At 25.6% G+C, this 10,085-nt stretch overlaps 1 long non-coding RNA gene across 1 annotated transcript; it reads right to left on the bottom strand.

Moving 5' to 3' along the window:
• Window positions 1–1,862: 1,862 nt before the first annotated feature.
• On the bottom strand, window positions 1,863–3,774 carry LOC129614144 (uncharacterized). Its single transcript, XR_008697359.1, has 3 exons — window positions 3,666–3,774; window positions 2,996–3,401; window positions 1,863–2,073 (listed from the first exon to the last, which is right to left on the bottom strand). It is a non-coding gene; the product is annotated as an uncharacterized LOC129614144 (long non-coding RNA).
• Window positions 3,775–10,085: the final 6,311 nt, after the last annotated feature.

Here is a 10,085-nt window from a genome sequence, read left to right as displayed (position 1 = left end):
AAAATGAAAATTTTATGTTGAAAAATTATTTTTTTTTAAACGCGGTCATCACGTAGACCATAGCAACTAACCCGATTAACACAATTAATTTTTATTAAAATAATGTCATGTAATTATAATCGACTGTTATTGTTATAATTACATGACATGCAAAAATTTATCACCTATTTTTGTTTCAATTCATTTTTATAAATTTTAATTATGTAATTTTAATCATTAATCACAATAATGTCAAAAACTCGTAAAGAAATTTAATAAAATGACTATATATGAAAGGATAAGCAAATTGGTTTTTAATACCCTCATTATAATGCCTTACCTAATGCATGGCATATTTATGATAACGATAAATTAAATTTGAATTGAATGTTATATTTTGATTAAATTTGATTTTAGAAACATTAAGTTTGAATATAAAATTATAGCTTTCAAGGCGTTCCAGGTTTCAAGGTATTTCTAAGTTAATTAAATTTATATATTGGAAAAGGGATCAATATTTTGAGTAAAAACTAACCGTATTTTGTTTTCTAAAATTTATACAATTTTACAGTATTTGTCAAAATGAAACATATATTGGGCAAAGTGAGTAAAAGTCACTTAACAATATAATGAACTTAACAGCGTTTTACCAATAGCAAAAGGCAGCGATTTCTATCTTATTAAATGAGAAATTCGCCTGTATTCTGCTGTTAGAATACGTTTAATATTTTGTTGTAATTTGAGGCCTGAATTCAAATGGCAAGTATTCCTTTCATTCATTTGGTTTTTATTATTAGCCATATTAGTATATGAATAGTATAGTATAAAATATTAAATTTTTCGAATAAAATATAGAACTTTTATAAATTAATATTTATAGGTTATAGGTTACTAGTAGGTGTGTTTCGGTTTTTTTTTTTTTCAAAATTTCCAAATTTCCCAATATGCAATATAAGCGCAAGTGCACTTTTTCGAACTTGTATACAAAATCATAATTTCTCTTCGGCTTGGAATTTTGAAAACACCTGGAAAAACATAAGTCTTTTAAAAGTTTGTAAAAAATTCTAGAACAGATTATATTCAGAACGAGAATTTTTTCTTATTAGTTTCATATTCCATTTAGGAGAAGGCCTACTATTTGACCTTTTAGAGGTTAAGCTTCAGTTTTATAAGTCATATTATGTTAAATAGAGGGGGTGACAATAATGTCGTATATTTTTTTATGTTAAAAATTTAAGGTTATCAATATTACTTGATTACTTTTATCGGTATTCAATATTGAATATTATAGATATAAAAAAATCGCGTAAATTTAAAGGAGGATATAGATTTTTAAAGAGTCTAGTTAAAGTAAAATTTTAATCTGTTCTGCTGTTGTTGTGAAAAGATCATCTGACTTTCATATTAAATAAAATTTACGCATTTTAGATATAAAATACATAAAAATTCTCATAAAAATTGAAAAAACAAAAATCGGTTTACAAACCGATAAGTTGCCCCAGGATGTATTATTAGAATATACACTAACAAAATATTTTTTAATTCTAATAAATTAATTTTTCTATTTGTAAATATAAAAATCTTAAAACTAAAAATATTGAGAAAAATTTTTAGATTCCGAATGTGAATACTACAGCTTCTGTTTCCTACAATAATATTCAAAAATTAAACGCATAATGCTCTCAATATCCGTGGCATTCTCATTCCTGTTCATTATCAAAATCAAAATAAATAATTTAGTTATACGATTATAATTTGAAATCTCCTTTAAAATAGTTAATCCGTTGAAAATGCATAAATATGCATAAAATTTATGAAACAATACCTGTAATTTTAAAGAAAAAAAAAAAATAATAAAACTATTTAATTACATAATTACTTTTTAATCAATTTTATTCTTTCTAGAATGGAAGAATCCTTGTATTTCTTTATAACTTTAAATTTTTCTCCTCTTTTGCTTTTCCTTATTTATCCTGATTTCCTTCTTATATAAACGAAATTTATTTTTAATTAATATTTAGGTGCGTATAATTTTTATTTCCTATTTTATTTTAATTTTTTCTTTTATATATTTTCCGTGTATGATGAACACAGCTATAACAAAAAAAAAATTTTGTGTAAATGTTATTCGCTCGTTTTTTTATCTTCTTGTATTTTTTGTTTTTGTTCTTTTACAAATTAAATTATATTTAACTTTGTAAGTAAATATGTATGTATATATATATAGAATTCAAAATAAATTAATTTCGTATATCTCATATAATTTTTAATTGGTTCCTGGATTCCTTCTCTTATACAATACGCATATAAAGAAGGTTAAGAGAACGATGCTGAATTGAAAAAAATAAAGAGTAAAGGATATTTTTTTTTTTTTAATTTTCAATTTAATTTCAAATTAATTTGAAATTTTGTTTGTTTTTTTTTTTTTGTTAAATAAAAGTTACGATATTTGTAGCGGAAGTCAAAAGATATTTTTTAAATGAATATTTCTTTTATTTTGATAAAATAACAGTTAATTATAATTTATTAATAATTTTTTATATTTTTTAATTTAAATCATTTCCTTTTTTTTTTTTAATATTAATAATTTTGCTTTTTTTTTGTATTTATTTTATGTAATTTTATTGATTTTAAATGTTACATGAATAATAGTGTAGTTATAAATTTTTTCTTTTTATATGCTTACATTTAACGCTACACATTTAGTATATGGATAAATAAATAATTTTAATTTTTTTTGTGGATAAATTTAAATAACGATTATTTAATATTTTTTTTTCTTTTCAATTTTTTCTGAAATTCACAACAGCTAGTTTGTTACATATACATACATAAAAACAGTGAATATTTTATTTTTTTATTTAATTAATTTTTGTTAATATTTTTGAATTAGAGCAATATTTAATTGTATTAAGTATTGCTTAAAATTTAATTATTTTTTTTTTTTTTAATTTATTTTTATAATAATTTTTTTAACATTTATATTTTTACACATTTATACATTTAATATACGCACATTTAAACACGTTGACACGTTTACAACACCGAGATGAACTTAAAAAGAATTGAAAAAATTTTGTTAAAATATTTTTATTTCTACTACACACACATTTAAATAGAAATTACATCGAATTTTTTTTTTATTTAATTTTTTATTATTTTATCATTTTTTTAATTAATTTTTTTTTTTTTGTATTTTGAATATTTTTGATTTTATTCAAAATAGAAAATCATGATTTTCATTTTGGGTTTTAGTTGGTTTTTTTTTTTTTTGGATTTTTTTTAAAGAATTTTTTTTTGTTTTCTTCCTTCCTTCTTCTATTGATGTTACATTATAAAAGAAGATTTTGTTGTTTTGTTTTGTTTTTTTTTTTTTTTGGTTGGCCGATGTTTCTCCTTGATTAATTCAAGGATGCTCTGATCTATATAATATAATAAATTGTATTATATTTGGAAAATTAAATAATCTAGATAATTTTTATATAATAAAAAAAAAAAAAACAAAAAGAAAAAATTATTTTCGAAAAACAAAAAAATTTAAAACTAAAAAATAAAAAATTGAAAAATTAAAAAAAAATTTTTTTTTTTGATATTTTTTATTTTATAATTGTCTTTATAATTTTTAATTATTTTTTTTTTTATTAATTTTTTTTTTTCTATTATTGGTTACTATTGTTGTTAATTACAAGAAATGGTTTAGAAGGTCGCGGTGTCAACCCGTCGACGCGTCGTCACCGTTTGTTTGCTATGTACAAACTGTATGAGTTTCAAAGTTGAACTGATTTCTAAACCTCTGCAAGAATACAAACAAAATAAAACAAAAAAAAAAAAAAACAAAATTAGAACAGAAAAGAAATAAGTATAGATGTAATATATGAGAAAAAGAAGGAAAAAGCACCAAAAAAAAAAAAAAATTAAAACGAAAAAACAAAATCACTTTTACCATCGTCATTCATTTTTTTTTTTTTTTTGCTCTTATTTTCTTTTCATATTCCATTCGGGTTTTATTTATTTGTTTTTGTTTTTTTTTTCTTTCATGTTTTTTCTTCTTTCCTTATGAGCTTAAATACAATATCCATATCCTTATACGATGATGTGAATAGTATGAAAATGGTAAATAAAACAATAACAACAGTAATAAATTGATTATGAAAAAAGAAAAATACACGAAACGAAGTGAAAACGAAAATTTATGTTATACGAAAAAAAAAAAGAAGAAAAACAAATTAAATATAACAGTTTTAAAATAAAAATAAAAGCATTTTTTCCAACTATAATACAATGTATGGCAACACTTTTTTACTATAATCGCTTATTAAAAAGAAATATCCTCCCACTTTTTGGTTTTTAACATTTTGCCTTACAAAATTTCTTATTTTGGCAACAATTATAAAAGTTTTAATATCTAAAGCTCTAGTCTAGAAAAAGACAAAAAATTTCTTATGTTAAAAAGGGGAAGAAAGCTTTTTTTAATAAAGTTTAATCAAACCAACGGTTTTTAGAGTAGCACTTTTCCCCTTAACAAATAAAAATTCTGCCCTTACAAATAATTTACACCACTATTTACTTTCATCATCTTATACCACAAAATATCAAATTATTGCATACATTCAGGATGAAAAAAAAAATATTAAAAGAAGCGTGAACAAAATGGTTTATTGAATTGTTAGATAAGGGAGGTAAGATAAAAAATTGTATTTATAATGACATTGCAATTAACGTTAACCTAAAATTTCTCAACTTCCAAACTTACCGTCTAGAAAAAAACGATATAAAAAATTTAAAACGAGAAAGTTTATTACCAAATAATGGCTATTTTCAAGGGCAATTTTGTCATTTTAAAGTTTCACTACACGGTATCGCGGTAGTAGAAATCAGCCTTTTCTGTTTTTGCAGAATTTAAATATATTTCTGGTTTCAACACAGTAAACAGTTAAAAAATGGAATATTTATTACTTTGAGGGACTATAACTTACACAGTGGAGAAATAAATAAAAATTTTCATCTGGAGAAATAAGTTTCTAGCAAAATATCTCTTTGAATGGATTTCTGTTTGTATACAATTACAATTTTCTAAAAAGAAGTGGAATTTTTGTAAACAGATATATGGAGGAAGAGACGGACGGGTAAAGTGAACGCAATAAGCACTTTTTGGAAAAGAAATGAATTTAGGTTATTTTGGTTACTGATTCGTATAATTTATTCTTGGGCACAAACCACAGAGAAATGTTGAATTATTACAAAATAGTTCATAATTCGAACACTTGTGTTTATAATTATAGAATAAATAAATTTTTATGTGAAGGAATATATTAAAGAATAATGTAAATAATTTTGGAATTTTTAGTATAGATATTCTAAGGATATGTATTTAGGTTTTAAACTAAAAACGCTTTTCTGTTGTAAAATTCAAAAAAAGGTTTGTGCTTTGGGATGTATTTTTCTACTCCTGCCTCTAAATTTCTCCATTTTATTTCTCATATTTCGCATAAAAAGTATAAGTAAGGGTGCTCTCGTTCTGATGGTAGTACTTGCTGGCAGTATCGTGTTGCTTAGATAAGTAGATAAATACAAGCCGCTCAACAAAACCAATGCGATGGTATTAATCTTAATATAGCGTCTCGTAACAGATAATCTGCTTTTGCCCTTGTTTGGATCGTTTCCGCACCTATTGAAATAATAAATTTACTTGAATTCTTTTCCAGATGATGGTTATTTGATAATGGTTTTCCCTAGATTCTACCAATTAAAGTCCATGATTGTTGACTCTTCCATATTTTTACCCTTTCAATACGAACTTGATTCTTTCTTGGTTTTCATTTAACGAGATCATTTATACAATAAGATCTTTCAGAACTTATTATAATACGAGTATTCGGTTTCAATTATTACCGCGCCATATCATGTTAAATTTTCCTTTTTGGTTTAAATCACGGAAAAGCTAAAATATTTACATTTTGGAAATAGTAATTTTTTCATATAATTCAAATTTCAATTTATATAACCTCTTTCGTATTCAATATTTTCCAACAATTTTTGTTTATAAATTTTTAAATGTGCAATTATAAATTTTTGTTTATCTCATATTTATTAGGTTTTTAAGCTAGAAACTAAACCTAAAATAGAAAATATAATTCACTTACTAGAAAACCTAAATAAAGTATTGCTCATAATATTTTAGAACGAAATTTAAATTTGATAATTTGAAGTTAATTTCAATTCAAATTTTTTTTTAGATTTCTTCAGTTCTCAAAATCTTGTGAAAGTATAAAAAACCAAAAGTTTCAGCTAAAATTATTTAAATATTTGTTGTAAATGAAACTTGTTAAAGAAAACTAGAATTTCAACCCAATATTTTCGGAAACAACTTTGGCTTGCACTTCTGAAGAAATATGTCAGGATTCTTAACGACTATTGAGGATATAAACCAACGATATATTGTCTGAATAACAACATATAAAAAATCTGACAGCTTTTCTTAATAAAAATTAGGACAGAAAATGAAATAAAGGAAAGCTTTTATTTAATGGTTGGTTTGCGTCCTGTTTTAATCTATCAAATCTTGAAAAGCTGAATATTATTTCAAAAGCTTCATAACAAAACTTTTTCAAGAAGGATAACAGCTTATTTCTATAAAAGTTTTATCTTAAATTTGAACCTTCTTATAAATTTTACCACTAAATTATGCAGACCTGTATTTATGTTTTCGATTGAAGACAAAAATTTTTCGATATTTTATTTAATCTAAAATTTTGTTAAAATAATTTGAAACTAAAAAACTCTTAAGGACCTAATAAATAAACCTTCTGAAAAGGTTTAAAACCAAAAACTTTAATTAAAGACAAATTGCTATTTACTTGCATTTTATGTTATATGGGGTGAATACAAGAACTGTTACTTGTTATACATTTATATAACAACTTACTTTGTAAATATGTTAAAAGAGTGTTTCGCATAAGAAGATAAATAATTTCACGGATGATTTTTTGACCAATTTCCAGTAAAAAATTGTATGGTTGGGGGTGCAGATATACACTTTTTCGAGCTGCGTTTTTAAAAGAAAAGATATTAGTTTTTTCTTACTTATAAATAATTACTTATAGATTCGGAATCATGCGTCAAAGAGTAAACATTGGGGGGTTGCTTTACACTTAATTAAGTGTTCTTTATTTTTATTGTTCTTTATTTTTACAATCAATTAGATTTGAGCTATAGTTTTCAAAATAATGCTCAGTCATAATTATTGTTTTTTCTTAATTTTTTTTTTAAAAACTCGAAATTTTTTGAAAATTTGTGTTAAAATTTTTTTTTGTTTTTCGCGACATTTTCCTCTATCTCTCATGATTTTACCAGTAAAACCTTTTAAATTAAATGAATTTGAAATTCCTATTGTAAAAAAAGATTTATATTACCCACCATTATTAATTAAGCTTAAATTTGTTAATGATTTACCTGTTGAAATTGTAAATATTCCACAATTCAATTTTAAATTTGGTGATTTTTCTTCGTTAAATAGTTACTTGTCTCTATTTGACCGGCATGAAATTTTAAATGACAAGCTTTGTTTAAGTAAATCTTATAATGAATTTTTAAAAATTTTATTTTTAGGTATTTCTAAATATATTCCAAAGAAAAGTGTAATCAGGTCTCGGCATCCACCTTGGTATAATAAGAGGCTTCTTTGTTTGAAAAATGCGAAGAATAATGCTTATAGAAAATTTAAGCGCAGCTCGCTTTCAGCGGATAAAATAGTCTTTTAGAGGTTGCGAAGGGAATTCGATTTTTTAAGTAAATTTTTATATAAAAACTATATTTTGGCTTGTGAATCGAATATGAAGTCTAACCCTAGATTTTTTTGGACATATATCAATGCGCATAAAAGATCTTCTGGTTTTCCTACTGGCATTTTTATACCCGTACGAACGTATGTTCGAAGGGTATACTAAATTTGCCTTACCGTTTGTAACGCTAAAAAATAACGGTGTTAGATATAGACTCAAGTGTATGTTTTTGATCAGCGTCAAATTCTGAGTTGATTTAGCTTTGTCTGTCCGTCCGTCCGTCCGTCCGTCCGTCCGTCCGAACGATAACTCAAAAACTAATTGAGCTAAGTTCACCAAATTTTCACAAATGATTTATTGTAGTAAGTGCCAGAACCCTATTTAAATTGGACATGATCGGGGTACCGGTTCGGGTAGCTGCCATACAACTTCAAAATTTATTTGGCTATATCTCAGAAACTATAAAAGTTATGGTATTGAAATTTCACACAAACGAATATTAAATAATTAGTAGGGCCAATATGCCCCAGAAAAGTCGTTGAAATTACTTGGCTCCTTCTGGTACCTGCCATACAACTTCAAAAGTTATTTGGCTATATCTCAGAAACTATAAAAGCTGTGATATTGAGATTTCACACAAGTGGATATATTAGTAGGGCCGATGTTTCTGGTAAAAGTCGTTGAAATTACTTGGCTCCTTCTGGTACCTGCCATACAACTTCAAAAGTTATTTGACTATATTTCAGAAACTATTAAAGCTATGGTGTTGAAATTTCACACAAACGAATATATTAGTAGGGCCAATGTGTCTCATAAAAGTCGTTGAAATTACTTGGCTCCTTCTGGTACCTGCCATACAACTTCAAAAGTTATTTGGCTATATCTCAAAAACTATAAAAGCTGTGATATTGAGATTTCACACAAGTGAATATATTAGTAGGGCCGATGTGTTTGATAAAATTCGCTAAAATTTCTTGGCTCTTCCTGGTAGCTGCAATACAACATCAATAGTAGTTTGGCACAACCAGTATTTTGAATAACACATAGTACTGAAATTTTGCATAAATTAATATGGTAATACGGCAACTTAAAGTCATAGTCTGCCCCATAGTTAGTTATGGCACATTAGTTATTCGCACATAGGATAACAAATTCGTACGGGTATCACAGAGTTGACAAGGTCAACTCTATTTTTTTCTCGTTTATAATGAATCTATAGCTTCTGATATTCAATCAACATGTAATTTGTTCGCTAAATACTTCGAATCTGTTTATGAAAAATCTAATATTTCTCAGTCACTGGATTATAATGACGATGTTCACCAGGTTCTAGATTTAGGATATTTGCAATTGACTTACGGTGACGTTTATGATAAGATTTCCCAATCTGATCATAACTTAAGTACAGGTCCAGATGGTATTCCAAATTCTGTACTAAAAAATTGTATATCCAGTATACCTGAACCTTTATTAATAATTTTTAATAGGTCTTTGAAAGAAGGTGTTTTTCTTGATCAGTGGAAATTTTCTAATATTTTTCCTATTTTTAAGAACGGTTCAAAATTAGATATTAGAAATTACAGATCTATAGCTAAGTTATCCGCTATTCCAAAGATATTCGAGGCTATAGTCACTGACAAAATTTATTTTTTAGCCAAGGAAATTATTTCACCAAATCAACATGGTTTTGTCAAAGGTAGATCAACCAGTTCTAATTTATCAATTTTTTTGAACTCAGTCTACAACGCAGTGGAACGTGCTTTCCAGGTGGACGCTATTTTCACTGATATATCTAAGGCTTTTGATAAAGTAGATCATTTTAAACTTCTTTTTAAGCTACAAGCACTAGGTTTTCATGGTACAACTTTGAAGTGGATACGTTCTTATTTATTAGAGCGCAAAATTTCAGTTAAAATCTCCAATTGTGAATCTTATTCATTTCTAGCTACCTCTGGATTTCCTCAAGGAACGCATTTGGGTCCTTTGCTCTTTCTTTTATTCACAAATGATTGTGCTTGTCATATTGACTGCTCTATTTTATCATTCGCTGATGACACAAAATTGTTTTCTATTATTAGATCAGTGGAGGATTGTCATCGGCTCCAGTTAAATATTCATAAATTTTATAACTGGTGTTCTTCGAATGGTTTCATGTTAAATGTGGTCATGAGATTCTATAGAACAAATAATTCCATTAATTTTAGCTATAGGGTGAATAATTTTATATTAGATAGTGTCGATGAAATAAAGGATTTGGGGATAATTCTTGATAACAGGCTTACTTTTAATCCTCATATCGACCATGTAATTTCAAAGGCTTTTTCT

Source organism: Condylostylus longicornis, unplaced genomic scaffold (genome assembly GCF_029603195.1).
Source record: "Condylostylus longicornis isolate FDR11 unplaced genomic scaffold, ASM2960319v2 ptg000104l, whole genome shotgun sequence".
Classification (NCBI taxonomy): Eukaryota; Metazoa; Arthropoda; class Insecta; order Diptera; family Dolichopodidae; genus Condylostylus; species Condylostylus longicornis.
This window is presented reverse-complemented; position numbering and strand designations above follow the sequence as displayed.